The sequence below is a fragment of the Ctenocephalides felis genome, unplaced genomic scaffold (assembly GCF_003426905.1).
Source record: "Ctenocephalides felis isolate EL2017-DRISC unplaced genomic scaffold, ASM342690v1 CF-g0.4_SCAFFOLD_03079, whole genome shotgun sequence".
Lineage (NCBI taxonomy): Eukaryota > Metazoa > Arthropoda > Insecta > Siphonaptera > Pulicidae > Ctenocephalides > Ctenocephalides felis.
Window position 1 is genome coordinate 856 of NW_020539233.1, and position 7,013 is coordinate 7,868.

Consider the following 7,013-nt stretch of genomic DNA (forward strand, 5'->3'; position numbering starts at 1 on the left):
GATGCAACGATGCCGGATAAGGTCTATTTTCATTTAGAAACATATTGATATCTATATTTCAGGCTTCTCGAAGCGGGTATCGAACCCAAGACCTCTGATTCCGATCCCGTCGCTCTATAATCGTGCAAAGTTTATAAAAATGGTCAAAATATTCTTTTCAACAATTGCTTAATTGCAAAGAAACGGATCAGACAAATTGATATAAGAATTAACATTCAAAATAATTACAACTTTAGTGATCAGACAATTTCCAACTACAATCTTTCAAACAGTTCTTGAACTTTTAAGAGCGATTCAGGATAATTGGAAATTTATGCACTAATTCTATCGTCTGGTAAAACTAATCAATGCAAGTCCTTATCATGGTTTTAAATATTTGAAATTGATTTGTAAAAAAACGTTTGTATAAGATCTTGTTAGCTCAGTATACGAGTGTCTTTGCATGAAGCGCGGTGGTACTTGCTCAGATACTTTAAATTTTGGAATGTTTTTTTGCCATGAATTTGATGCAAGAAAAATGCATAAACTTTCGAACGATGCTAATAAAAATCATTCCAAAAACTGCAATTGCTGAACACAATTTTCTCTGAAGTTTTCGAAACTTACGTTCCATTGGCTCTTCTTGCTCTTCTTCTTCAGAAACTTGAGTTCTGTCAAGATGGCTGTCACGAACTGCAATTTCAGCATCCATCCATGCAACTTCAGCCTCCTTGCCCTTTTGGAACATTAACTGGGATACTAAAGCATCGGTTAATCTGACCTATAATAATAATAGAAATAAAATTACAATTGCATGTGATAATCCTAAAACGAAATCGATTTTTTGTGAACATCAATTTGATGTAAAAATTTCGTACCCATATTGTTATTAATTATTTTTTTATGTAAGAGTTTAGAGTAAATAACTAACTAGTTGGTTTGGTATTTAGCCTTGAGGCAAGTTACATGAACTTCCCGATATGTTTAAATAATCGACTTAATCAATAAAAAATAAATTAATTTATGAGTGATTAAAAGTATTCCGAGTGGATTTATTACACATAATTGAAAACGAACGAACACTTTGACTCGGAGTATTTTCTAAAAGCAAATTTTCAAAAATCAATTTTTATAATTGAACCAGTTTCCAGGACAGGTTTATTATGTTCAAGACCAAGTACTCTATCATTATACCAAGTAAATAGTCTAATTTTAATTTTAACAAATATCAAAAAAACTACTCATTTTCTCAAATTTTGATGAATTTTAAAAATCAAACTATTTGCCAAAGGCCATAATATTTCAGTAAGTTCTATAAGACCATGGTATATATCGCTAAAAAAAAAATACATAAAAATCGGCTTAAATTTTTTTTTCAACAGTTAATTACAAGAAAACAGCTCGGTAGATTTTCACCTAAAATTAATCAGTACCATTCTCAACTAATATCTTTCGAACGGTTTTTGATTTTTTAGAATCGGTTCGGTAGGATGAGCTTAAATGTGGACGAAAAGTTTAACACTTTTTTTCAAATTATTTGTAAAGTATATTAGAACTATCAAAAATAAAATCTGAATTATTTTCGATATACAAAATATTAAAAAAAAAAAAAGTTGGAACAAAAATTTTTTTTCCTAAATTAATTATTTTGTTAAGACAAGCAGAAAGTTCTTTGAATCATCTAAATCGGATGCTTAATTCTCTCAAAAACTGACATTTTTTACATATTTAGCTCCGTATATTCGAAATGGCTGGGCCTGCTTTTGCCAAAAACTAATAAACACTTCCCCCAATCATTACTAATTGAATGTTTTTTAGATCATTCAAATCGGATACTCCGTCTTCTCAAAAAGTCGATTTCTATTTTCTGCACTCTTTGCTCCGTATCTCCGAAACGGCTGGACCTGCCTTTGCCAAAAACTAATCAGCTCTTTTCCCTATCAATAGGAATCGAATATTTTTTGAACCATTCAAATCGGTTTATCCGTGCGCCCGAAAACGTGACTGGAAATTTGTATCCATTCATACATACATACATACATACATACATACATACACACACACACACACACATCCATTTTTTCGGAGGTATGCCAAAATGTTCAGAAACCTTCAAAACGTTGAGAAATGTAAAAATTTTCAATTCCGACTTTCGGCCCGGTACAATAACTTACCCTACAGGAAGTTAAAAAAAAGAACTCAAACAAATATTAGATTTCTGCCCTTATTTACAAATTAATAACAAACTAAAACACTTAAAGTCAATATAAAATATTTCTTAAAATACCTGATAAATGTGAGTCTCAGTTGTAGCATCAATAATTTCACCTCTTTTTGGACAAAATACTCGAGTACCCATCTGTCCACAATGTAATCTGATAGCATCAGTTCCTTCTACAGAACCGCGCACAACTATAACTCTACGCGGCTTTAATTGTGAAAGAATTTTCAATAAAGACTCCCCATCTGATCGCCCTTCAAAATCTATATACTGTATTTGTGCTTTAATCTAAAAATTAATCCAAACAAGTAAGTGTAAATAGGAGAAAAACAAGTAGATGAAGTGAAGTAAATTGTTTTGTGCTTACTTCTATCTTTTTAATGCTGAAATACACTTTGTCGGAGTTTCTGTAGTATCAACTGAAATAAAACATGTGATTATATAATTACTAATTACTAATTAATAATATAAAGATTCAGGTTTGATGTTTAAGAACTGAATAATAAAAATGTTGAAGCTAAATTAATACTATTAAGTTAATGTACAAAAACAAAAACTGAATTATGCTAATATACTACTTATTGAAACAATTTATTATTAATCAAGGTTCATTGAAGTAAAACTTCTTTAGGCGCGACTAGGTTGTAAATCCGTACACATGTAACGGAAAAAGCGTTACGCACGAACTGTACGTCATTCGCTCTCGATGAAATCATTTCAATACTGGTCGCATAAACATTGTATACGTACCGATATCAACAAGGAAACCGGCATAGATAAATAAACGTTTTAAAGTTACATCGTGGTACAAAAATCTTGATTAAATGAACTATGCCTGAATTGGAAAAATATTTTACCCTGTTCCTTGAAAATAATAAAACAAATTAAACATTTGTGCCGTGTACTAAACATAAGTTTATTGATTAGAAATTATTACTATATTATTCGTAGTTTCTATGAAACTTTGAAGTTATTAACATGAAAAATATTTTTTAAGCAAGACAGATATTACAGCTGTTCAAAGAATGAGATTATATCGCCAGCAAAAAAGTAAAAAAAATACAAGCAGTCAATAAATGTACGTTAATTTTAATTACATGAAGTTCTTCAAACACAATTACATGATGAGTGAAGTTGCAAAAACAATATTTGTTTAGACGTTGTTTAACATAATCCACTGTGTGAACGAATATTATAGAATTTATTAATCAGCAATTACTTCATTTCTCTAATATTTGAAGTATGACTTTAATTACATGATTGTTTTAAAATATACATATTTTTAATGTTATTATGAATATTTACATAATTTATAATTTAACATTATATAAATGTGTATAATGGTTGACACTAATAAATGTGTGCATCACGAGTGTTGCCATATTACTAATAAACATTATTCAAAATTGTTATATGATGAAGTATTTATTTTTACTTAACTTAAATTTGCTACTTCATACAGTAGCAAATAAGTTTTACTTCAATCGCGTGTGAACCTTATGCGAACTCTTTGTTGTAAAAAGTGTCTAGATAATTTAGTTTCATCAAGTGTTTATTTTAGTATTTAATGCAGTGATTTAAAAACATGGATTAAAATGTTTTGGATTATACATATAGAACAGTTTTGCTAATTCAGAGCAGCAAGTATATACCAGAATTTAAGAGAAACCTACCTATTTCTTCAACATTCTTTACAACTGGCTTCAAAATAATATTTTCTTTAACTTCTTCAACATCATCAACCATTTCAGCAAATTTATAATCTTCAGGTTTAATTATTTCTCCATACTCATCCCATTTGATTTTCTCTTCAACAAAAGGAAACATGGCATGCTGTTTTTTGTTAGTCTTGAAAAATCCAGTCTGTGGTTTGTCCTCTTGTTTAACAACAATATCATGTTTACCAGTAATTATACTCATTTCCAGTTCGTCTTCTGAATCTGAGCTCATCACCTCTTTCTCCCTATTTCAGAAATAAATATTTTAGTCGCCCAAGCCAATTTTACTCCTTTTTATTTTTTATTTTCAGTTTCAATAATTTATCATTGCGCAATTACCATATTAAATAATTTACTAAGTAAAATATAATGTTTATATAAATATGGTTTGTTTTTGATTCTATTCAAAATTGCTTATAAACAATTAATTTCCTCATAAGAAAGTACCGTTTCATTGAGGCCATTTGTCCTCTATTTTCCTTTTGTTGTCTTAAATATTCTTCCAATTCAATACCATCTAGCTTCACTCGTTTCTGCATTAATAATTCAATAGTTCTCTCCCCACCATTATCTATTAAGTCGCGACCAAGAGTTCCAGGTGATGATCTAAAAAAAAATAAAAAAATATCATAAAACAAAAATAGTTGCATAAACTTCTGTGATTATTTGAATTATCGGCTAAAGTATCACACATATATAAAAACAAAGTGATAGTAATATATTATATATAGTAATATAATAAAGTATATATAGTAAAGTCTAGAAATTAGAAGAAAATAAATAAGATTGGAAAACTTAATGAATCAACCATTCTAATATAAAAAACTGCTTTCAATTAAAAATGAGTTTATGCAAACCTAGCAGTCAGTATGATACTGTTATTAGGATTACTAGCCCACATAGCAAATAGTTCTCGTGAAAATCCACATTCCATATCTATACCACTTGCTAATACAACTTTGGGACTAGAAACACGAGCGAGTTCTGCCATGGAATGACATAGAACAACATGGCGAAAATGAAATGGATTATTTCTAGCTCCTTCAAAACTTTTCATCAATTTTTCACTCATCCACTCTATCTAAAAATGCACAAAAGAGTTTTATATATGAAGGCTTTAAGCATTAACATAGGATATGGATAAATAACACAAACTTATTAAAACAATGCACCTGGGATTTTGCAAACTCTACAACATTATAAGTGACATTATTTAAGAAAGCTAATGAATATGCCAATAGGCCACTTTCTTTATTTTTCCATAGTTGATCCAACATGTGAGCCAGTTCCAAAACACGACCAGCAGTATCAACTGCTACTAAAACATTACCATTATTCCTAAGTGTTTGAAGTATATTAGCTGGAAAAAATTAAATTAGTTATAGTTCATGTATTGATTAACATAAAAAATGTGTAAAAAACATAGTTACAAATGCAAAACATATGAACATTTATGTTACATTCAAAACAGTTACTTCAACTTACTCATAAGCTTTTCATCTCTTGCTCTACGTCTAGCCTGTTGATATGTCGCATTAAAAGCATCAGTAATAAGTAAAGAAGGCCTTTGTAGTTTTTCTAATTCACATCCATTTAAATGCCGTTCCTTTTTATGATTGAAATCTACAGCATATACAATATCTTCTTCGCCTTCCTAAATAAATTACAACAGATTAACAGGCACTAATTATCATATATTCTATTTAATCATTTTTCTATAAATACTTTGACAATTTTCCAAATAGTACCACCTATCATATGGCCTGCTGGTAGTGGCGTAATTGTGATTCCGTAACCTTTTCCTAGGATAATATTTAAGAAATGAGGCTCATTATATAATAACAATTTAAAATACTTTAGAATTATTTATAACCTTTCATGGCTACGCTTTGATTATATTTAAGTTGAACAATTTTGTCAAAAGCAGCATCAACATCGTCCAATGTGAAAATATTGAAATCAGTTGCATTGTAATGAGACTGGTATAAATCATACATAAACATTTGCCCCATCTTATAAACTGGTATAGTTGCATAAATTGGGCAATTCAAACCTAGTCGACCGACAATATATGGAAGAGCTCCTAGATGATTGGCATCAGGATATGATAGCAAAACTACATCAATTGTGTGTATATGCCTATAAGTGAATATTCATGTAAAAATAAGCAAAAAAAAAATAGTGCATTAAAAAAGCAACATTACCTCTTAAGTTCTTTCATAAAATCAGGATCAAATTTTTCATCCCATCCACAGTCTAATAATATTTTCACCTCATCAACTTGAAGAATGTAGCATGGGGGGCTTTCATCCATAGCCCCCGAAATGGTATGCAGTTTTATAATAGACGTCATTTCAAATAAGAAATTTAATCACTAATTTAAATAAATATATACTAACTTTCTATAATAGTCATTTTGAATAAAAGTCATCAACACAAACAACCAGATAAATTGATTAAACCGTGAACAACGAACTTAATCTCAAATATATAAAAAATAAAGTCATTTCCCAAGGATTTAAAACATAGATATTATTAAACACTATCTTATTTACAAAATGAATACATTATATATAAAGTACTGACAAGAAAATATATAGGAGAATCCCAACGAATAAATAACCTAACCCAGGCCCTTGTATCTCAGTGTAAAACCCGCGTTCACTAATCGTACTTAAAGTAACATAACCTAGGTGAAGATTTGGCGCTAGTGAGCCGATATCAAGTGACAGGTTTGTAATTCTCTAGCATCAAGCCGCCATTTTGATCTGAGTTGTTATTGTGATTTGCCACTATTCTGTTAACGAGTGTTGTGTGTAATTGTTTATTAAGTTTGAATAATTGCTTAAACAAAAAGTATGACTTTTAATTGCAGAGGAAGTGTAGTGAATATAATAGAAAGTGTGGAATATATGTAATACATAGTGTATATAATGTAAGAGTCATTCGATATGACTTGATTCATTGTAAGGAATATGCTGAAAAGAGCCAAATCTTATTTGGATGATTATCAGTTACACAAACACTGTAATTCAGTGTTCGCTAAGTTATACTAAATCTTTATAGTACTAGAATAGAATAAACTCGTAGAATAG

At 29.7% G+C, this 7,013-nt stretch overlaps 1 pseudogene; it reads right to left on the minus strand.

The window, feature by feature from the left end:
- Window positions 1–606: 606 nt before the first annotated feature.
- On the minus strand, window positions 607–6,388 carry LOC113381816 (annotated as a pseudogene).
- Between the last annotated feature and the right edge of the window lie 625 nt (window positions 6,389–7,013).